General features: G+C 42.8%; 1 protein-coding gene across 8 annotated transcripts in view; it reads left to right on the forward strand.

Moving 5' to 3' along the window:
* The window catches only part of Kat6b (lysine acetyltransferase 6B), a 167,533-nt gene that overhangs the window by 133,016 nt on the left and 22,481 nt on the right, over positions 1 to 12,036 (forward strand). The gene's annotated exons all lie outside the window — the stretch shown is intronic.

Below are 12,036 nucleotides of genomic sequence, written 5' to 3' on the forward strand. Positions count from 1 at the left end.
GAAATACAAGACCCTCAGTGTAAATAGAGGCCATAAGGAAGCATGTTGACTCTAAATCTGTATCATCAAATTCCGAAATGTTGAAGTCTACAGATAAAATAACTAAAAATTTAAACTGTTGTATAATTTACTGACACAGCTAAAATTTTTGAAAAAGAAATATTTTAGGTTGATTGTTCTTATACTTTCCAATAACATTTCTAATTACTAATTTATTTTCCTAGTCTTAACTGTTCTCCTAGTCTAGCTATCCAGGAGACTAATCATTCCAGGGAGGGCCGCCTTATTGGCTCACTTTACAGAAACCTTATTGGTTTCTACTTTACAGATTTCTAGCTAGAATCAATTTCTTTTTCTTTCTTTCTTCCTTTTTTTTTTTAAATTAAATTGTTCTTCAATGCTTTAATACATGCACTCTGACTGCTCTTTCTCGTACTCTCTTATTTCTCCCTCTCCTTTGTCCATAACCCTGCCTACTACTTAATCTCTTTCCCATATTCATGTCTTTTTACCTGTGTTCCTCTGGATTCAACCAGGGCCATCTGTGTGGCTTTAGTGCCTGGTAGTATAGAAGTGGGTATACAACTGAAGACAGTATTTCTCTGCTACAACCATCCATGAGATGCTCATCTACAGTTATGCTTTCTGGTGTGCATCACAGTTATTCAAGCCTAAATCTTGTGACAATATTTTGTGCCGATAGAATCAAGAGACTTTCCAACATACAGTTCCAGGCTGCCTTTTAAGCTTTTGACTCGTTAGCTTCCTTTTCTCCAGCTCCTAAGGATGCCACCATTTCTCTATTCTTTTTCTGTGCATTCCCTTTCCTGACATGACCACTTCCTCTTTCCTGCTCTGCCTGCTCAAAATCATGCTCACTTGGTAACAACTCAGGAACCTCTTCTTTTTGATGCTGTCTTCTTACATTCTGTCTCATCCCTTCTTGGCCATATTCCAAGTATGCTTAGACTATATTTGCCCTTCTGCGGCAGTCATCAAAATGTCGTGCTTCCAAGTTATCGTGACCTCCTTGGATGCTTTCTTTGTATCAAGCAGCATAGCTCCCATAACAGTCTGTGTTAGATGTGGCTTTCTTGATAGGAATTGAATCTCCAAAGCAATATGAAGATATCTAACGTGATGCCTAAAGTATAAAGGAATTGGTATCACCAACTAAAAAGTCAAGCTCTAAAAACAGTCATCATGTTTGTAAAATATAATCTGGCTCCATGGCCTTGTACAGGAATGAACAACCCAGGTAACAAGGCATCCCCTTTAAGTGCTAAATCTATTTAAAAGTTCAGCGCACGACATAAAAAAACAAGATGGACTTGAACTTTTCTTTCTTTTGAGAAAGGCTCTCGCATTATAGTTCTAGCTGACTTGGAAGTCAGTATGCAGACCAGCCTGGTCTTCATCTCCCAGAGATCTACCTGCCTCTGCCTCCCATTAAAATTAGAAGCGTGCATCACCATTCCTAATCACCGCCCTGTAATTTCAGACATGAGGTACAGAGCATAAGAGAACGTTTTCTGGGCTATTTGGGGCCATTGTGATGAATACCACCCACCTTTGTGTTGTCCAGGCTTAGTGGTCCTGGCAGTCTTGTTTTAGAACCATTGGCCTTGTCTCTCCAATGGAGTGGCTAAGCACTAAGAAGGAAGACTTCAATATAGTTAACAGGGAGGTTGGGCATGTGGCTCAGCGGTGGAGCTGTTGCCTAACAAGCATTAGGCCCTGGAATCAGTCCCTCTCCATATTGAAAGGGGTTGGGGTGTGGAGTAGTTCAAAGTGAATTGGTATTGTCCACTCAGAGTTTTACAGTACTCACAAGAAAATGGGAACGGGTGTAAATCCAAATAAACTTCACTTTTAAACCAGAAGAATTCCTTGGATGATCTTAAGGAATTGGCTGTTGAAAAATTAGTAGCATCCCCTTGGGAGTCACTTAAAATAATGTTAGATAAATATCTTTCCAGAGCCCTTTCTTTTACAGAGGGAGGGGCCATGGAGCACATGACCTCTCATCAGTTTTGCCTCATAATTCAGTGATCTGGGTAAGAAAGATAAGCAGGGGTTTAAAGGTCCTAAAATATGTCCTGTTTTGTTAAAGGGACCTCTTAATGGTTTGAGTTCTGTTGTGTGAGGCTGGGATCTTTTGATCAAGGTTGTATTTTCAGTAGGTGAATTAAACTGTAAAGTAGGGAAGTTCTTGTCAATGGTGGCTAATTTAGCAAACTGAAATAGCATACAGACAGAGAGGAAGCTCTGGCTGCCTGCCTGCAGCTCGGCTGTAGCTCTGGTCTATGGTAGTGTGTATGCGCATGAGGAACACAGGCACAAACACCAGGACAGTAAGAGAAGTGATAAGATTGTCCATAGGACCAAATGCTGCCCTTAGGAGAAGTTGTTTTTTTTGTTTCTGAAACAGCTTGTGTGGGGTTTGTCAGAGTGAGGTTTTCCAGGAGGCTGTTTGCACAACTTGGCCAGAGTGACTAACAGGTACAAATGCCCAGCCTGCTCATAAACTAACTCATGGGTTTTGTAACTGCCCAAAATTTAGCATAACGCAAAAAGGAGTGATAGACACAGGATGAAGTTGATGCCGTATCTTTTTCTCCTGGATTCTGAGATTTCTTCTCCCCTAGTCAAAAAACTTTAAAGCCCTCCTACACACATGCAGACAACTCTCCACCCTCACCAGACATGTTAGGACTTCAAAGAAGCCCACTTCCCACAAAACTTCTGCTACTCTTTGCCTCCCACAGACAAGGAAAATAGCTGCTCTTCCCACGGAGTGTAGCTAGGCACTAGGGAGCTGGAATGTTCTTCCTGAGCCTGGCCTGCTCCTGCTGTTCAAGCTGCCCAGTAATGCCTTATATATCTCACTATTTCCCTTTTATTTTGAAAGAAATATCAGACTTGAAAGAAAAGTTTTAAAAGAAAATGTGTCTGGAATTCCCATGTATTCTTTACCTGGATCCCCGGGTCCCTTTGTTGTGTCTGCTCTTCATTCACACTCTTCTCGTGTATTTGTTTCCTGAATTGTGGCGAGGGCGAACTGCGCGTGTATTTGACCATCTTAAAAGAAGCTCTTCCCCATGCCCCACAAACTAGCAAAAAATCCCTGTTGGCCCGGCACTCTGTATAAGTGCATTGATTCTGATTTCGTCTCGCCAGTTTCTCCGGCTGTCCTTTCCAGGGAGGATTAGCCCTCAGTGTGGGTTCCTATGTCACATAGGGGTCTAATCTCTTAACACATTTAGTCATTGGGTCTCGAATTTCCTGCAGTCTACAGTGGTATTTGTGGGTTTGTTTCAATTTTAGCTCTTGGGCATTGTGAAGGGTACAGACAGCACCTACCTTTTCCTTGGGGCTTCTCTGATGTTGCATTGTTATTAGACTTGGGTGCTAAGGGGAAGCTAAGTTGTAGCCTCATGCATAAAACATAGTTAGATGTTAGGAAGTAGTACTGCGTATATCGCTGAGTAATTAGTGTCTGGTAAGAAAATGCCTTGAGATTATGTGAACACCAGTTTCTCCCATTTTTACCTCCTAGTTTCATTAATGAGATTTTTTTTTTTTTTTTTTTTTTTTTTAATTTGCTGTTTGGAGGCAGGCCTCACAAAACCTAGGCTGACCTTTGACTTCTGATCCTCCTTCTCCCACCTCCTGAGTTTGGGAGTGACAGATGTGTCCCACCATGCCCAAGATATTACTCACAGGGGCTGGAGAGGTGGGGCTTGGCAGTTAAGGGCACTGGCTGCTCTTGACAGAAGAGCTTGAGTTCCATTCCCAGGACCCACATAGAATCTCACAACTGTTTGTGATTGCAGGCCCATGGGGATCTGGTGCCCTCTTCTGGCTCCTGTGGGCACCAGGTGTCTCCATGGTACACAGAGGTACATGTAGGCAAAGCACCCATCCACATACAAATAATAAATAAATTGTTTGGGTTTTGTTCTGTTTTGTTTAAGGTTTATTTCTTATGTATGCGATGGTTTGTCTGCACGCCAGAAGAGGGCACCAGATTTACACATGGTTGTAAGCCACCATGTGGGTGTTGGGACTCGAATTTAGGTAGGACGTCTGAGAAGAGCAGCCAGTGCTCTCAACCACTGAGCCACCTCTCCAGCCCTTCAATAAAGTCTTTAAAAGAGGAGGGGGATAGAGCTTGGCAGAGGCAGACACTACATTCCAGCCTCTGGCCCATGCACACACACACACACACACACACACACACGTAAAGAAATGGTTGTGTTTGTTTCTGTTTGGTTTTTCCCTCTATACTTGCTGTTTTGTTGTAAAAAAACCAAAACAGAAAAATAATGACCTGTTTTTTGGTTTTTTTTTTTTTTTTGTTTTTTTTGTTTTTTAAGTTAAAACCTCATTAAAGCTGTGTTCCTGTACTCCCTTGTCCTGCCCAGTCCCTAGTCCTTTGCATAGGTCTCCAGCTGTGTCCATTTCTGATTTCTCAATCCTGTCCTTTCTGTATGATCACATAGTTGTGTGTTTTCTTATTTCCTTTTTGCATAAAACATCACTATAGCCTTTTTAATTTTGTTCTTTTGCATTTATTAGTCTGTATCAGGAATCACTTGATATAAAAAATTTTCTTGATGCACATTGTGTGTATATATATTGTTTGTTCACATATCCCTATGTGCATACAGGTTACTTCTAGTATTTTACTGTGTGTACTATCACAAATGTGTATACATATGTATAGGTGTGTAAGTATCACACACCTAGCATACATAATGCCCAGAGACCTTGAGATTTATTTTGTTTTTAATTACGTGTGTGTGTGTGTGTGTGTGTATACATGTAAATATGAGCTTCTTCAGAGGTTTCCTCCTGGAACTACAGGAGGTGTGAGCTACTCTGAATGGGTGCTGGAAACTGAACTTGGGTCCTCTGGAAGAAAAGTATTCTTAAAACTAACCCTGAGCCATGCTGGGCTCACTTCCTTCACTGCTCATCTGTCTCCAGCCTTAATCACTGGGATCCTGATGTATACTCCACTGAATACCTTAATGCCAGTGACTGAAGTGAAAAGATTTTGCTGTTGTTCATGTTGACTTGTCAACCAGCAGTGGCTGTCTGCAGCGTATTTGTGCAATGTGTGTTCAGAGCTCCTAAGAAATTCAGTGCTGACAATCCAGGCTGAACACTGAGCTCCAAGCTTAGGGAACTGACATACTCCAGAGCATGATTTGCATGGGACACCTATTAGATGTTTCAACTGTTGCAGACAGATTAAAGATTCCTGGAGTCCATTTGGGGGGTGGTATGTAGGGAAATGAAATTCAGCAATGGGCCTTTGCAGCTCTAGCATCCACAGGACTGATAGTGAGTTAGAGAGCAACCAGAAACAGAGGAATGGGAAAGGATGGAATCCAGAAAACAGAGGAGGCAAGTGTTCAGCGCTAACAGCTTTCTTAACACAGCCATCATTTCTAAACTACTTGCTGTGTGTCAAAGCTCACAGAAAACTGAGAGGAGAGTGACTTTGGGAGCACAGAGACACGAAGAAACCTCTCATAGATCTCCAGGGCCCCAAAGGAGAACATGTAAACAGTATACTTAGAAGGCTGTGGCTTAAATACAGTTAAAAGAAATGAGTTCAGGGCTTGCCAGGTTGTTTAGCAGGTGAAAGTGGTTGTTTTACAGACCTGAAAACCTGAGTTTGATTCCTGGAATGGAATACATGGTGGAAGGAAAGATTTGAGTCCAAAAAAGATGTCCACTAACTCCCGTATACATGCATGTGTGCATGCACACACAGAGCAAAGGAAAATTTATAAAAAGTGGATTTACCCAAGAATGTTGGCTCATGTCTGTAATTCTAGGCTGAGGCAGAGGATTGCCATGGGTTCTGGAGACCAGGATGGACTACAAAATGAAACCCTATCTCCAAAAAAAAAAAAAAAAAAAAACAGAGCAGAGAGCAGTGAGGACTAGTTCAGAAAGCTTAGCTTTCTGGAGCTGCTAGCAACATGAGTGTAGGCTTGTTTTAAATTGCAAAGACTAGGACACTGAGACTGAGACTGAGTGTGTGTATGTGTGTATGCGTGTGCGTGTCTATACATGTTAGGTGATGCTGAAGAGAAAGATTAAAATGAAAACAAATAATATTCAAGTGCAGTTTTTATTACAAAGTCATAAAAAACATTTAGTGAAGTTAATGATACTTGCCTAGCTAAGAGACCAAAATTTACTGACTAGAAGTATAGATTCTAGAGTCAGCACGATAGCTAACTCAGTAGGTGTATGTGCTTGCTATGTGACCCTGATGACCTGCATTCAGTACCAGGAACCCAGAGAGTAAAAGGGGAACCAACTCCTGAGTGTTATCTTCTGACCTCCATATATACTCCAGCATCTGTGCACACTCAATGATGATAATAAAAAATTTTTTAACTTTTATTTATACTTTATTCACTTTGTATCCCCCATAAACCCCTCACTCCTCCCCTCCTAATCTCATCTTCCCTCCCCCTTCTTCACGCATGCCCCTCCCCAAGTCCATTGATAGGGGAGGTCCCCCTCTCCTTCCTTCTGATCTTAGTCTATCAGATCTCATCAGGGGTGGTTGTATTGTCATCTTCTGTGGCCTGGTAAGACTGCTCCCCCCTTAGGGGGAGGTGATCAAAGAGTAGGCCAATCAGTTCATGTCAGAGGCAGTTCCTCTTCCCATTACTATGGAACCCACTTGGACACTGAACTGCCATGGGCTACATCTGTGCAGGGGTTCTAGGTTATCTCCATGCATGGTACTTGGTTGGAGTATGAGTCTCTGAGGAGTTCCCTGTGTTCAAATTTTCTGGTTCTGTTGCTCTCCTTGTGGAGTTCCTGTCCTCTCCAGATATTACTATTTCTCACTTCTTTCATAAGATTCCATGGATACTGCAAACAGTTGGCCATAAGTCTCAGCGTCTGCTTTGATAGTCTGCAGGGCAGAGCCTTTCAGAGGCCCTCTGTGGCAGGTTCCTAATTTGTTTCCTGTTTTCTTCTAATGTCCATCCTCTTTGCCTTTCGGGATGGGGATTCTTTAAAAATGGTCTGCTGCAGAGCTGCAGAGGGGAGTCACTGGTGGTGAGCACAGACTGTGCTTCCAGAGGACCCAGTTTCAGTTCTCAGCATTCACATAGCCTCTTAGCACCTATCTGTGTGACTCTAATTCCAGGGCGTCCAACACCCTCTCTTGGTCTCTGTGGGCACTGTGCATCCACATGGTGAGCACACAGGCCAAACACCCGTGTACATAAAACTAAAATAAAGGGGACAAAGAAACACTGCTTGCCAGGCCTTGTGGCACATGTCTTTAATCCCAGTACTCAGAAGGCAGAGGCTGGAAGATGGTTGAGAGCTTGAGGCCAGCCTGGTCTATATATCAAGTTCCAGGAAAGCTGGGTACACGATGAGGCGCTGTCTCAGACAGAAAAGCAACAAAGAGTAGGCTGGAGTTTTTCTTAAAAGAGTTTCCACACATTTAAGTAGAACTTAAAAACGCTTAATCAGAAATTTCAGATGATTTCAATCTGCAAGAAACTGGTTCTTTTCAAATAAAGTTTGATGTTGGCGTGTTTCTTATAAGACATTGCCAGCCCCTGTCGGTTGTAACATGGCTGTGTGGAGCCACAGGCCTGTCACATGGAACAATTGCATGTCACATTGTGGCACACTGAGTCTCTTTCAGAAACTGTCTTAGCCATGCTAGGCCATGCTGAGACACCACGTTTATCCAATGAGGAGTTGTGGGCACCTCTGCATATGTGGGTAACTTAGGGCTGTACTGTCTCATAGGTAACCCAAAAATGGGTCCAGGTGGGTAGGTAGAAACAGTTGAGGTAAGCAAAATTGCAACACTTGCCATCTTGTCCTAGCAGCCTTATCCCTTCACTCCCTGAGGCAGGTGGATTCACCATGTGCAGGTTAGGGGAGAGTCAGAGAGCCCCCACTAGGGACACACTCCACCCATGTAAGCCTGGTGGGCCAGACATTACAGGTGTGTTTAGGAGTGAGCGTGACTGACTCTAAGAATGTTGTTTTATGGCTGAAGACATCCTCTGTGTTCTCAGAGTGGTAACAGTAGTACCATGAAATTGTATGTGCTACCTACTCAATGCAGCTTTGCTTTTTGTTTTTTTTAAGTGATACCATTTAAAAAAAAAAAAACACCTTTTGATTAAGCAGATAGAAAGTCTTCTAGAAAGTTCCATAGATACTATATATGTTGGTTTTTGTTATTATCTTTTATCAAAGAAAGCTTTCTAGAAGACCCTGGCACTTTGTAGGCCCTTTAGTATTTGTCCTACCAGTGATTACCGAATTACCACAAGAGGAACTTGATTAATTCACTTTTTTGTGACACTTGCTATTTTTAGGAAGGAAAAAAAAAGAGGAGCGTGCTGTCCCAACCCAGGGCATGGCACATCTCTTCCCGGTGATGCTGGCCGGCCTGCCCTCTGAGCTCTGTTGGCATGCAGGCTCGCTCTTGAGATCTTTTAAACAGAAAGGATTGTTGTTCTCATTGTCAAGCTTGATTAGAGAGAAGAGAGGTGTGACTAAGTCACATTTCTTACTGTTATCAGATAGTCCATTCCTTGGCACAATTATGTTTGAAGGAAGATTCCAGTGTTTGTCCTCAGAAACTGTCAAGCCAGCTCTCTCTGCTCCTTTCCCCCACTACTCTCCTCCCTGGTTCGTGCCATCAAGGCAGTCATTAAAGAAAATGGAGATGTTCTTGTGAATTGGTGCCTGGATCCTGCCAGCTCTAGGATAGGGACTCCTGCCTTGACACTTGGAAGGTCCTGGGCCAGCTGCTCGTCACTGGACTTTTGTTAGGTCCCTGGAAGACGTGTTTTGTTCTGTGTAATTAAGTGTAATGATGACATATTTTAATAGTGTAGTCTGTAATATAACAAGAAGATGAGTATTCTCCCTGTTTTCTCATTATAGTGTTTTACCAAAAGCCTTTGCCTGTACTGTTTTAGTACACAGAGCCGATGTGTGATGTATTTTAATATGTTAAATATAACATTGAGGTTGAAAATTGAGTTGGTGGTGATTTATTCAGAGGTTGACTATTACCGAATACATTGAAATGCATTGTATGAAGCAGGGCAGCCAATGGTGCATGTATCCTTTTCAGAGAAACTAAGCTTGTCATAAATAAGAGCAAATGAATAGTTTGTCTAGAATAGTGTGTATTCGTTGCTTCAATGAAAACATTGTAAATATGAAACATACGGTCTGCAGTCTCTCTCTCTCTTTTTTTTTGAGCACTACTTTACGTAGTGCTTTACGTAGCTCAGAGGTTTTCAGCCTTTGGTGTACAGGTGGATTTTGTTGTTCTGGAATCTTTGTTCATATTGCTAACCAGTGGGTATGTGTAATGAGTCATGTTGGAACCCACAACTAGACAGATTCCACGCAACTAGCTAATCGGTAAGCAGTAGGTAAGTGGAGCCTTGGCAGTGGCATCCTGAGGACAGGGACTTGTGCAGGGTTGAAAGCCCAGCCACAAGCACAGTGCTTGTCACACAGTGAGCATGCAACAAGATCTGTTAAGGAAATAAATGGGTGCCTGGCTCGACTCTTTGTATCGCTGATAGCTCCTCCAGTATACCCAGGTGGCTTCTGAGATTGTCTGCCCTCCTTTGTCTTGTCTCATATATACCTTTATTCCTCCTTCTGCAAACATGCTGTACCCAAACCTTGCCAGGGATGGACTAGGTGATGCAGACCGGAAGGCAAATGATTCAGTCTTTTCTGTGGGACAGGGGTGTCAGACATAGGGTTCAAGTCTCATCCATGCATGATGTGTAAGTGGCATGCATGACGCTTCGCAGTAGGAAATGCTTCCAGCTCTCTTTCACTGGCCCAGTTAAGGTGTTTGTAAGGCAAAATTTCCACTGTTAGAACAGTATCACACAAGCCTATGTTCTTACTGGTTGAAATTAGTACGCTGCCTGGTTTGGGTTCCAAGGTGACTGAAAAATAAGTTTTTCTTTATTTGAGAACTACAGCTAGGGAATGATTACCCTGCTAGGTTTGTGTTTAACATCATTTTACACTGCTGTCACACTATACTGTCGTGTTTGCTTTGGCTTCACATTAAAGAAGAACCTTTCTTCAACAAAATGGTTTTAAATTAATGTTTTTAAAGTGCATAAAAGTAATTGAGTGGGTTAAAGATTTTTGTTACTTATATAGTTACTTATATTGAAACAGATGTGCAGCACAGTTATGCTGTAGCAGGGACCAAAAATAATGTTGCTAAAATTGTGAGAAAATGTAATGCAGGTAGACCTAGAAATGAGGTAGAGGTCTTTGTGTGGAAAAACAGCGTTATGGGCTGAGGAGAGGGCCTGTTGTTAAAGTTCCTGCTGCGCTAGCATGAGGACCTGAGTTTAGCTTCTAGCATCCCCACAAAAGCTCAGTGCAGTGGTACATACCTGTAAACTCGGTGCTGCGGTAGGTGTGGAGCAAGGAGCCTCGGTGTGCTAGATGCCAGGAGCTTGCTTGCTGGCCAGCCTGGCCAAATAGGTGAGCTCCAGATTCATGAGTCCCTGTCTCAATAAAGTAGAAAATAGATCAAAGAAGACACTCAAGAGTTGACCTGTGGCCTCTGTGGGCATCAGGCATGAACATCATTCACAGGCACATGCAAGCAACTGTTCGTAGAATAAATAGATAAATCTACAGCCAAGTGGTGGTGGCATACACCTTTAATCCCAGCACTCGGGAGGCAGAGAGGCAGGTGGGTTCAGGGTCAGCCTGGTCTGCAGAGTGAGTTCCAGGACAGCTCAGGCTACACAGAGAAACCCTGTCTCAAAAAAACAAACATAAAAATAAATAAACAAATAAATCTGAAAATAATAAGAATAACAAAAACCTGTCAGGGATTGCTAGAAAAAGCCCTGATAATGGTCACCTACGAGAGAAGGAGGAGGGGGGGGATTACCTAGGACAAACAGAAGGCCCCTTGTGGTGATCAGCAAATTCTGTGTCATGGGCCAGGTGATAGTTACAAGCGCAGTTGCCTTACAGTAATCCACTAGGCCGTACTCAGGGTAGTCCTTTGTATCTGTGGAGTTGTGTTTTGTTTCAAGCCATTAAAGCTGGAGGTCACATACCCTGTGGCATCTGTTTACAGCCATAATTCTTAAAACTGGATCGCTTTTTCTGTTTGTTGGTGGTATTACATCAGCAGTGATGTAAGGAGAGATAGTTGTTCACCTCTGCTGCTTTACATAAGGAAGTGCTTGGTGCTTGGCACTGGCTTCCTGTCAGCCCTCGTAAAGCTGTTCTCATGTGACAGAAAACCTTACTAGACTAAGTCTCGGGTGCTGAGTCTCTTAGATAAAGAGTAGCCTTCCTGTAACTTCCGCTTCTGCTCCTAAACATGACTGAAGAGTGAAGGGTGATGAAATGGAAGATTCAGATAAATACTTACGGGGGCTTGACAAGTGGCTCAGCAGTTAAAGGTACTGGCTGCTCTCCCACAGGACCCAGGTTCCATTCCCAGGACCCATATGCAGTTCATGGCCATCTGTGACTCCAGTTTCAGGGCATCCAATTCCTTCTTTTGGCCTCCATAGGCACCAGGCACTGACAAGGCGCATGGTCCTTTGCAGGGCAAAATAGTCAGACACATAGGAAATAACAAAATAATTTAAAATTGTTAAATGATGATAAACATTTGTACAATGAGATGGACTAGAGAGAGAAACCATAACTGAGGCCAGGGAGATGAACAGGAGACTGCAGCCTTGGCACTCATACTCTGTTCTCTGTTTATTAAGATCCAAATTGAACAAATATAGTCCTGGCAGACACTGCAAAAGTCAATAGGAAATGCCCTTTCTGCCTTCTAGAGTACTTGGTCCAGGGGCTTTGTGAAGTTTGGGCACTTAAAAAGCAGTGCCACAGAAGAGAAAATGCCAGAGAAAGTTGCCAAAATGACGCTGTGCTGGGTGAGATCAAGGAGGACACCCAGATTTCACCTGTGGCCTCTGTCACACACAG

Source organism: Meriones unguiculatus, chromosome 4 (genome assembly GCF_030254825.1).
Source record: "Meriones unguiculatus strain TT.TT164.6M chromosome 4, Bangor_MerUng_6.1, whole genome shotgun sequence".
Classification (NCBI taxonomy): domain Eukaryota; kingdom Metazoa; phylum Chordata; class Mammalia; order Rodentia; family Muridae; genus Meriones; species Meriones unguiculatus.